Source organism: Piliocolobus tephrosceles, chromosome 1 (genome assembly GCF_002776525.5).
Source record: "Piliocolobus tephrosceles isolate RC106 chromosome 1, ASM277652v3, whole genome shotgun sequence".
NCBI lineage: Eukaryota > Metazoa > Chordata > Mammalia > Primates > Cercopithecidae > Piliocolobus > Piliocolobus tephrosceles.
The window spans coordinates 163100251-163110875 of record NC_045434.1 but is presented as its reverse complement, the minus strand read 5'-3'; the positions used below and the strand labels follow the sequence as shown (position 1 = coordinate 163110875).

General features: G+C 43.9%; 1 long non-coding RNA gene across 1 annotated transcript in view; it reads right to left on the bottom strand.

The window, feature by feature from the left end:
* Nucleotides 1–771: 771 nt before the first annotated feature.
* Nucleotides 772–10625, bottom strand: part of LOC111522619 — a 14941-nt gene continuing 5087 nt past the window's right edge. The window contains exons 2-3 of the long non-coding RNA XR_002725289.1: nucleotides 2060–2159; nucleotides 772–1575 (exon numbers count right to left, since the gene is read on the bottom strand). This is a non-coding gene — a long non-coding RNA (uncharacterized LOC111522619). The remainder of the gene's footprint in view (nucleotides 1576–2059; nucleotides 2160–10625) is intronic.

The window sequence follows — 10625 nt, the reverse complement described above, 5'->3', positions numbered from 1 at the left end:
GAGCTGAGAACCATATAAGGGGGAATATCATGGTTATACAATCAAGACAGATTGATGCTCGGGATTATCTGGGAAGCAGGACCACTCCCCTGCTTTCCAGTTGCTGTTGATCTGAGTGTTTATGTTCTCCCCAAGTTCATATGTTGAAATCCTAACCCCCAAGTTGATAGCATTAAGAGGTAGGGCCTTTGGGAGCTGATTGTGTCCTGAGGGCAGAGCCCTTGTGAATCGGATTAGCCCCTTATAAAAGAAATCCAGAAATAGTACTCACTCCTTCTATTCTTGTGAGTTTACAATAAGAAGACACCTATCAATGAGAAAGCCTTTACCAGACACCAAATCTGCAGGTACCTTAATCTTGCACTTCCCAACCTCCAGAACTGTGAGGAAAAAAAAAAAGTTTGTTGTTTATAAGCCACCCCCTTTATGGTATTTTGTTATAGTAGCCCAAACTGACTAAGATACCAGTGAGTAGGTAATAGAAACTCTATGTGTCCCAGTTTCTTCATTTGTAAAACATACAACATAATAACACAACTGATAAGGTTATTATTATGAGTACTAAATGAATTATCCAAATAAGGTACCCAGAGCATGTCATGTAGTAAGTGATAAATGTGTTAGTTTTTAATGTTGTTATCACTGTTTTTCTTAAGTATTATTATTATTATTGCACTACAAAAAGGGATCTTACCCAACCTAGGGATTACTGGAGAAGGTGATGGCAAGGTCAAGTTCTGAAGAGCAGAGAAAGTGGATTTAGCCTTGATCGAGAGATGAAATGTTTCATTATTATTTTGTGTTGCACAGTGACAACTGGGTGGACATTTAACCTCCAAGATCTCATATACAAATGACAATGCTTAGAGAGGTCACATAACTTGTCCAAGGTTACACAACTAGTTAAGTGTTGGTGTTAAGACTTAAATGTATAATATTTTTATTTCCTCTATTTTATGGATAACAGTGAAGTGCAGAGAGGCATTGGGGGTCAAAATGTAAACCCATGTTTCTCAAAGTCCTGAATCCATGTTCTTCCCACTACTCTAAGTTTCCCACCTAGGGGAATACATTCATCTTGTCTCTTTCAGATGTTGCAACAAGATATTAGGCTTCTTTATGATTTGATTTTCTTATTTCTAAATCGGGCCTCTCTACACCTCTCCTCTCTGTAGACTGCCCCTGTTTCATCCTCCAGGAGAGTCTGTGACAATGAGTGGGCTCCCTCTGCAAGGTGCTTGGATTCCTCTGAAGAAAGAAAGCAAGGAAACATGAAGTATGGTGATGGTGGCATTTTCAAGGGTGGGTGATGAATGGAAACTTCCTGACATTTCAAGTGACAACATCTGAAAGGAAGTGGAATTTTCCTGAAGCACAGGCAGGAGGTCTCTGTCACAAGCTATTGATTTGGTGTGCACATCTTGCATTTAATCTGGTGATTAATTTGGAGGGAGGCTGCATGCATGCTGGGCTTTCATTTAGTGAGTTTAAAAGCCCACGACTTCTGATTTATTTTGCTTCATTCATGAGGAGCTATTTTATTGTGAAGGGTTGAATGACAGGTTTCCTGGCAGGCTGTAAAGACAGGTAAAATTTAAATAAGGAACATAAAATCTTTCAAGGCAGTCTATTTATCTTTTGTAATTTATTAATCGCACCTACTGAAGGCTGGTTGACCCTCTGGGAACAGTTCAGCAAAGAAAAATTATTGAGCATGTTAAGCTTGCCAATCCCTTGCTTTTCTTTTTCTTCATTTAGAGATGAGAAAACTAAGGACCTAAAATAAGAAATCACTTGCTAAATCATACCATGAGTTGGAACTGAAATTAACTCCTAGCTCTGCTCTGTGGCTTCAAGACCACCAAAACACAAGAAGTATGTGTAGAGCTCTAAAAAGGTTCCTAAAATATTCAAAGTGTTTTAATAATAAATTGGAAATTAACATAAGCACTCTCTAACTTACATCTCATCAATGGCTCCCCACTGCCTTAAGAACAATCTTTAAAAGCCAGCCTCCACTTACCTGGCAAGCTCCATGTCTTGTCCCCCTTGAACTCACCTCCATCCATATGGAGCATCTTTACCTTTTCCCAAGTAGAATATGATCCTTCTTATTGCTGGGTTGATGCAAATGCTGTCCACTTGCCTGGATGTTTTTCCTGGAAAGAAGGAAAGAAAGGGAGGAAGGGAGGAGGAGAGGAAGGACCGAGAACATGAGTTTACAGCTCATTTCATTACCAGGCATTGCCTCTTTGGGTTAGTGCTCATTCCAGCAATTCAAACTACCTCTGACCTACAAGAATCTTAATTTCTCTGCAGTGACTTTATCATTTACCTGAGGTTCTCTCATTGTAATCTTTGGGTATGACATGGCTCCACTTATTTCAAGAAGTTACCATATTTCTCTTGGCAAAAGCTCCCCAACTCCTAAAAACCCAAGAAACTCTCTCTCTTTGTAGGTTGGAAAAATCTCCCCTATCTATAGCACATGGATTCTAAGAAATCAAACCAAAACTATATTGAGAGGTTCCGAAGGGGGAAAATGTAGGTGGGCCTCATTGTCTCGAAAAATGGTGCAAACTCAAATAGCAGGTATTTCCGAAAGGGGCTGGGGACACATGCAGAACATGATATAAAAATGTCAGATTATGACGAGTTGATGGATGCTGACGAGTTGATGGGTGCAGCACACCAACATGGCACAAGTATACATATGTAACAAACCTGCACGTTATGCACATGTGCCCTAGAACTTAAAGTATAATAATAAAATATATATATATATATAATAAATAAATAAAATTTTTAAAAAGTCAGATTATTAAAGAGTAGCTAGAGATAACAGGATCAGGGTTAAGGGTGAGTATGGAAAACATGTCTTAGACTGTGTGTTGGCATCATGGAAAAGATAGAATTCTAAGATAAAGAGTGGAGGAATGGGATATTGGAAGAATTAAAGAACTGGGCACTTTGTTCATTTAATAGCACATTTTATTGAGCACCTACTTTGTAAGAGGGCATGCTCTGCAAGCTCAATATACAGGAGGAAAGAAAATGTGATCAAAAGACAGCTTTTGATGGAATTCAGCCTCGTGGAAATCTGGACTTCAACTTCAGTTCTGTCACTCATTACCTTTTTGACCTCACATGGTTTGTTTCGGTTTCCTCATCTGTAAAATATGTGTATTCTTTTCCGTGTCTTGATGGTCTGCTATGTTGTTGTGTCAGAAGCTGTGCTGAACCCTGGACACACAGCAGTGAACTAGACAGACATAGTCCCTCCCACCCCTACCCTCACCCGCCAGAAGCTTACTGAGTAAAGGGAGGGACTGACATGTTACCAGAATAAAGCATTTGCTGTGGGAGGATCTAGCAGGGCTGAGATGGCATTTCACACACATGGGCTTTTAGGATTCAACTAGATAGATGATTTCAATGGGTCACCATGCTTTCAACAAGAGCACAGGCTCTGGAACCAGACAGCGTGAGCTCAAATTCCAACTTTGTTGGTAAATCCCAACTATTTACTAACTATGTCACGTAACAAAGTGTCTAAGCCTCTCTTTTTTCTAACCAGTAATAAGGGGATAATAAGAGTAATTAACTCATGTAGTTGTTAAAAAGATTAAATAAGTTAATATGTGTAAAAAGTTTAAAATAGTATCTGGCACAAAAGTACACAATTGATAATTATTATTAATTTTATCACTATCATTGACACAGACCCTGGCTCATAGTGGGTGCTCACAATTGCTAGTTCCTGTCCTCTGCTACATGGGTCTTCTTAAAATCCCACTGGCCTAGCAGAACAGTGGCCCATGTTTCATATTTCATCATATGTCAAAGGCCCAAACTGGTAACTACAGAAAGGATTGTTCTCAGTATCATTTATAATTTATTCCAGTCTGAGCAAGTTGCCTTTTGAGTCTTTGAAGAGCACAATGGTCTTCCCTGTAGGGTGGACTAGAGACTAAAATAGGAGTGTCAGAAAATTACAGCCACAGGAACAAGAGAACCTGGAAAAAACTTGGGTCCCAGGTGGATGACAGCTGATTGTCTTCAAGGAGCCCCTTGGAGGAAAAGGCCACATTTTGTCATTCAACCACGAGCATGGTATTTGGGATCTTATACACTTGGGATCTTGACTCTGCACTTACAAGCCAGTAGTCTTCTGGGTCATTTGAGAGATAGGAAGGATCATGTCTACATCATATGATTGCTAGGAAGGTTATATGGAATGATTAGTTTTTAAATGCCTGGAAGTTAATAGAACCATTGTCCAGGCTTGTCATCAAATAATGATGCTGACATTATCCTTAGCACTGAGTGGTACTTACGGCACTGATGGTCAAACAACCTTCCTCCTCCAGTGCTAGTAAGAGTGGTCTATACCCTACAGAAAATAAGGTCTCAGAATTAGTGACCCAAGCTCCATGAATACAGGAACTGGTGAGTCTTGTTTCTTGTGGTATACCCCAGATGATCCCCAGCATTCAGCAGTAATGCAATAAATGCTTTCTGAATGGATAAATTGTAAGAGGGACAGGCATAAAAATGCAGCATGTTTGGAAAGAGGCCAGCATGGTAATGGGACTCAAAACCACATTGTATAAGGCACATTGGTGGAAGTCGAGCTGCACAACTAGTGATGGAAGACTGGGGCATTGAGGTCTTCTGAAAGGTGGTTGAATCAGTCAGGGCTTAACCAGCAAAGCAGAACCACAGGAGGGATGGTTGGTTGATTGATTGATTGATAGGTGAATGAAAGGATGTATGATAGATAAATACATAGATTGATAATTAAATAAAATTAAATAACTGATCATTATTATTGTTTCAAGTATTATTAACTATCCTATGCAATTGGGGAAGCTGGCTAAGCCACGGGGAAGGCAATCAGGAAGGGAAGACCCACAGGGAAGAGAGAACAATTGCAAGCCCAGCTGTACCTGATACACTCAAAATCAACTGAATAGGAACTTTCATTACATCTGCAAATCCCCTTCACTGCAGCACCTAGATTAGTGTGTGATTGAATCCCTGGAGGATGGTGTGCATATGTTATAAAGTGGCCTCTACTTCCCATCCAACCTGCAACTCTCATGGAAGAATATCTCTTATGGCCCGCCCTAACCAGAAACAGACCAAAGAGGGAATTCTGGGGTGGGTGGCTCGGCCTAGCCAAGTTGATGTTTTTCCTCTATGTCCCAAAACATTGATGTTTTTCCTCTATTTCCCAAAGCCCTCACAGTAATCATAAGGAAAAGGGAGCAAATTCCTATTCCTCAAAGACAGAACCAGGCTTAACAGGTGGGAACTTTGAGGAAAAGATATAGGCCCAGTTGAAGAAAGAACTTCATAATGGTGAGAACAGGTGGCTAGAAGAGGTGTGTGAGCAGAACTGAATCCTTGATATTGGCAGAATGGTTGAGAAGGTAACCTGTAAAGACTCCTCCCATTCCCAAGACTCTGAGCCCATAAATCAGAGACATAGGCTCTAGGGCTGATAATACTATTCACAGGCAGGCTCAGTCACCATTGTATGACCCTCTGTGTGCCAGGCACGGTGCTTGGTACCATAAGACCTTAGGCAGGAAGACCAGATGATGCCTGAATCACTTGTTTTAACATCTAATAAATCTTTTCCTAGGGATTGAAAAGGTGCTGCCCACACTCTTAAAACTACATCTCAGCAAAGGCACGACAGTTAAAATCATGTATGCCAATTTGAGGCAGCACCAAATTGGTGGGTCACGTGGCCTAGGGAACGAGCTTAGCCTGCACCTCTTGGGAAAACACACAGACAGCTTGACTGCACGTGTCAGTCTGCGGCGAAGCAAGACTTCTAAATTCTATGTGAGGATATTGATTCTCTCCAAATTTCAAAAATAGTTTCTATGCCCCTTTCACCCCTCAATACCTTTGCACCTGCTGTCATTTCCTCTTCCTAAACTATTCTTCTAGCCTGTTCTAGGTAAACAGTGCCGTGTAATAAGGTACCCCAAAATGTAGTGGTTTAAAACAAACAAAAAAATAAAACCATGTATTTTGTTCAAAAATCTGTGGTTCAGGCAGGCTGAGAGGGAACAGCTGACCCTGTGCCAGCCGGGCTGGCTCAAAGCTTGGGGGCTGGAATTATCCGCCATCTCCGTCTATTGCTGTGATTTCTCCATGTGGCAGTTACAGTGTCACCGGACTCCTCACATGTTGGCCTGGGGTTCCAGAGGGGTAGATCCTGAGAGAGAAAGAGCCAGCAGAAGCCTTATGACCTTTTGGTGACCCAGCCTCAGAAGTCTCATGCATCATTTCTGCTACACTTTCTGGGTGCAAGGAGTTACACACCCCCACCCAGATTCAGAAGAAGGGAACACAGACCCCCACTTCTCTGTGGGAAGCATGCCAGTCCCACTGTAAGAGCATGTGGGATGGGAGATATATCTTGGTGAGTCCATCTTCGGAAAGTACAATCTGCACTTACTCTTTTTCTACCTGAAAAACACTTCTCACGTTTGAAGACCTAACTCAAGTATCCCTTCTTTAAAAAAAAGCCCCCCCAGCTCTCCCAGAGCAAGATACCTCCTCCCTACAGCCCTATCAGCACTTTGTATGTCTGCTTTCAAAATACTTTGTAGCCTAAAATGGCATTCTTTGTCACTTTCTGGAGACTCTGAGCCATGAGCTCTTCAAGGTGTGTGGTGGTATTTCTATATCCCAAGCTTTCAGCATCAGGATAATGCTCACTTAGGAAATGGACATTACTGCAGGCTAAGGTTTCTCGTACACCCTGGACTATCTACATCAGAACGCCTGAGGGCTTGCTCAAAATGCAGACTCCCGGGCCCACGTCAAACCTCCTGGATCAACTCTTGGGGACAGGGCTTGAGGAGCTGCATTCGAACAAACTCCCCAGATGATTCCAATGAATATTAACCTTTGCAAGCTATTGTATCCCCAGTACCTAGTACAGTGCCTGGCACATAGCTGGTACTCTTAAATACCTAATGAATGAATGAATGAGTGAGAGAGTGTGTGAATGAATAAATATTTTTAGAGTGGATCAGGCACATAAGAGTCAGTTTTCTCTTTTGGCTAACGTGATGTCCAGTTCTGGCTCCAGAGTCAGATAAGCAGACATCCCTCTAGGTCAGACCTAGGTGAGACTCAATGCCCTATGTCTCCCTTAAACGGGTCAGTCCCCTGGAGGAAGTGGCAGAGGCCATAGAAGGGAGAGAATCCTGGTGGTTGCAAAGTTGGTACATTATCTCACCCACTACCAGCAGGCTCCTCCACCATCCCCACCTCCTCCTTGGCTTCCCCCACCCCCATGCATCCTGTCACATCCCAGATCAGAACCATTCTGGAAGCAGTATTTGCTAGTTTGACATTTCAAAATAGCATCAAGGAAGCTAAAGATAGCTAGGTTACAAGGGAGGTTAAACATCTTGCCAAATGACACTGAGCAAATTAGGTCTTCTCCATGTTGATCCAAAGAGTACACTGATGTTTTTCCTCTATTTGGAGGAATAGAAGCATTGGATGAAGAGGGGAAAGGGATTGAACCAAGAGCCAAAGCGCAGAACCTCAGTCTCAATTCAGTGGACAGTAAAGGAGTGCATGTATTTCAAAGTCTCGGTTAACAGACTCTGCTCTCTCTAGTTGTCTGAGACAGAAAGCCTGACATAGTAAAACCCTGCTCTCCGGACTGTCTATACAGTCCCCGGGTTGTCTCGTGCATCTGGCTTCTGCTCAAACACAGCCAGGAATTATTTGAGTTGAGGAAGCAGTTTGTGCATCTGAGACAGTTAAGAAAAAAAGTCACTACCCTTTTACTTCCTTTTCTTTTCTTCCTGTCTCACCACATTTCAACTAAATTTTCCAAAGCCACAGACATCTGACTGTGGATGTGCAGAGTTGGAGGCCAGAGCCTGGGGTCTCTGGAGAGACACGGTGTTCCCCAGAGATCAAGCATCTACGAAGACGTCTGCTTGTACAAATAATAACACCTACCATTTGGGAACTGTTCACCATTTGCCAAGCACTCTGCTAAGCCTTTCACATACTTTACTGCATTTACTATCAAAATAATCCTACGAGTTAGGTAGCATTAAACTCCCATTATAGAGGAGGGATTGAAGGTCAGGGAGGTTAAGCAACTTGCTTTGGGTACCACAGCTAGTAAACTGCAGAATTGAGATTCAGCTCAGCATGTTTGACTCCAAAGCCTGCTTTCTTCCCAACCATGTTAGATCATCTTCCTTTAAAAAGATAGACAAGGGGGCGGGCGTGGTGACTCACACCTGTAATCCCAGCACTTTGGGAGGCCAAGGCAGGTGAATGACTTGAGGTCTGGAGTTCAAGATTAGCCTGGCCAACATGGTGAAACACTGTCTCTACTAAAAATGCAAAAGCTAGCCAGGCGTGGTGGTGTGCACCTATAGTCCCAGCTACTCGGGAGGCTGAGGCAGGAGAATCACTTGAACCCAGGAGGCGGAGGTTGCAGTGAGCCGAGATCATGCCACTGCACTCCAGCTTGGGCGACAGAGCAAGACTCTGCCAAAAAAAAAAAAAAAAAAAAGAGAGAGAGAGAAAAGGAAAAGGTAGACAAGGGATATCCCCACTGCATACTGTGAATTAAATCCATTCCAGGAATCACGCTGGCCTCAGAGAGGGGAAGAGACGCCCCTTCACATAGACAGGCAACCTCAGGTAGAGCAGAAGGGAGGGAAACTCACTCTTGGTGACTCAGCAGCCCAGCCCACTGCCTGGCCTTTTCCCCATATCACTGATATCTACTGAAAGGGTGATCCCTGCTTGTGTCCTGAAGCCCCAGGGGTAAGTGGCAACCTGAGTCACAAGGGACAGATAGAATGTCAGGGTTGAAGTGACTCTGCCTTACCCACTCTGAATGTGACTGCCCCTGCCTATGCAGTGGTGGTGCTGTCACAGCCAGAACATGTTGGCAGAGAGGTGGGCAGGGTGCCTGAGGGGGCAGAGTGCTGGTCATCTGGCTAAAAACAGGGGCTGGGGGTAGGGAAGGCCACTCAGTTATGCCTGGCTTTGGTTCCAAGCTCTATAATATGATTCAGGTGCTTCCTATGGCCCCCTGCCTTCCCAGCAAATTCACTTAAGAGCAGAGGGAGGAGGCACTAATGGTTTCCACATTTGGGGCCCTCTGCAGTGAGGCCTTTCAAGCTCTGGGGCAAAGAAATCTAACCTTACCTCTGAGTAGATCCCTGCTCTGTGGAGTGCAAACGTGTTCATGGAGTACCTCTTATAGGTGAGGGTCTTAGGCCTTGTGGGCAAGACCCTGAGAATATGGCAAACCAGCAAACAGACACACAGCCTGCCCAGAGCTTACAGCCAGTGGCAGAGACAGAAACTTCCCAGAAATTTGCAATACAGGCTGAAGAGGACTGTGGGTGCAGTAGCAACAGAGGAAGGCACCTCATCAAGAATTAGGGGTTTGCCCAGCATGGTGGCTCATGCCTGTAATCTGTAATCCCAGCATGTTGAGAAGTCAAAATGGGCAGATCATTTGAGGTCAGGAGTTCAAGACCAGCTTGGCCAACATGGTGAAACCCCGTTTCTACTAAAAGTACAAAAATTAGCTGGGTGTGGTGGTGTATGCCTTAATCCCAGCTACTCAGGGAGCTGAGGAAGAAGAATTGCTTGAACCCGGGAGGCAGAGGTTGTAGTGAGCTGAGATCATGCCACTGTACTTTAGCCTGGGCAACAGAGGGAGACTCCCTCTCAAAAAAAAAAAAAAAAAAGTGGGAGGGCTCAAGGGAAGCATCTCTGTGTTAGTGTCTGAGCCGTGAAGACTGAAAAAGACTTACAAGAGTTATGGCATGGAGGGGTTTGGAGATGCAGGGAACAGGGACAACAGCACATGGAAAGAGCCAGGGAAGGTGGGTGGGTGAGGATGAGGTGGCCAGAGCACAGAGTACAAGGGCACAATGTGTGAAGAGGTGAAAGGAGAGCCAAGCAGTCGGAATAATCTTCAGGTCTTGAAATCCATCAAGGATGGCAATGGAAGAATCACAAGCAGGCACGAGACAGGAGGTTCATTTAGAAATACCAATCTGGCTTCTGCTGGCAGCTGGGACACAACGAGATACATGCAGGGAGAGCAGTTAGGAGGCTGAAGCAGTGATTCGGTGCAATAATATGGTGTTCTGGAGGAGGGTGGCGGCCGTGGAGATGGACAGGAGCATGAGGGTAAAGGGTGTGACGAGGCCAAATCAACACATTATATGGTCCTTGCTTTCAAATAGAAAATAATTTTAGTTGAAAAAAATCTTTTCTCTCTTAATTCATCCCAGTCTTCTGTGACTAGAAGGACGCTTAGAGGTCACTTAATTCAATTTCCCCCTTGCAAGAAGTCCAGGGATTTTGAATTCCTTCATGCACGACGGGATTGGGTGAATATTAGGCAGCAGGGGGAACACTCTGGGTGGACAGCTGAATTGGGCACAAGCTTTCTTGAAATTCCAGAACTTTACAGACATAGAAGTGTGTATTCTGCTGACCAGGCCCATGGCTCCAGGCAAAGGGGTGGTTTTGAGGTGACACTTCCTCTGTTGGCTGTGATGGAGCACTCTCCTGCCCTCCCCAGGCAGAACCCC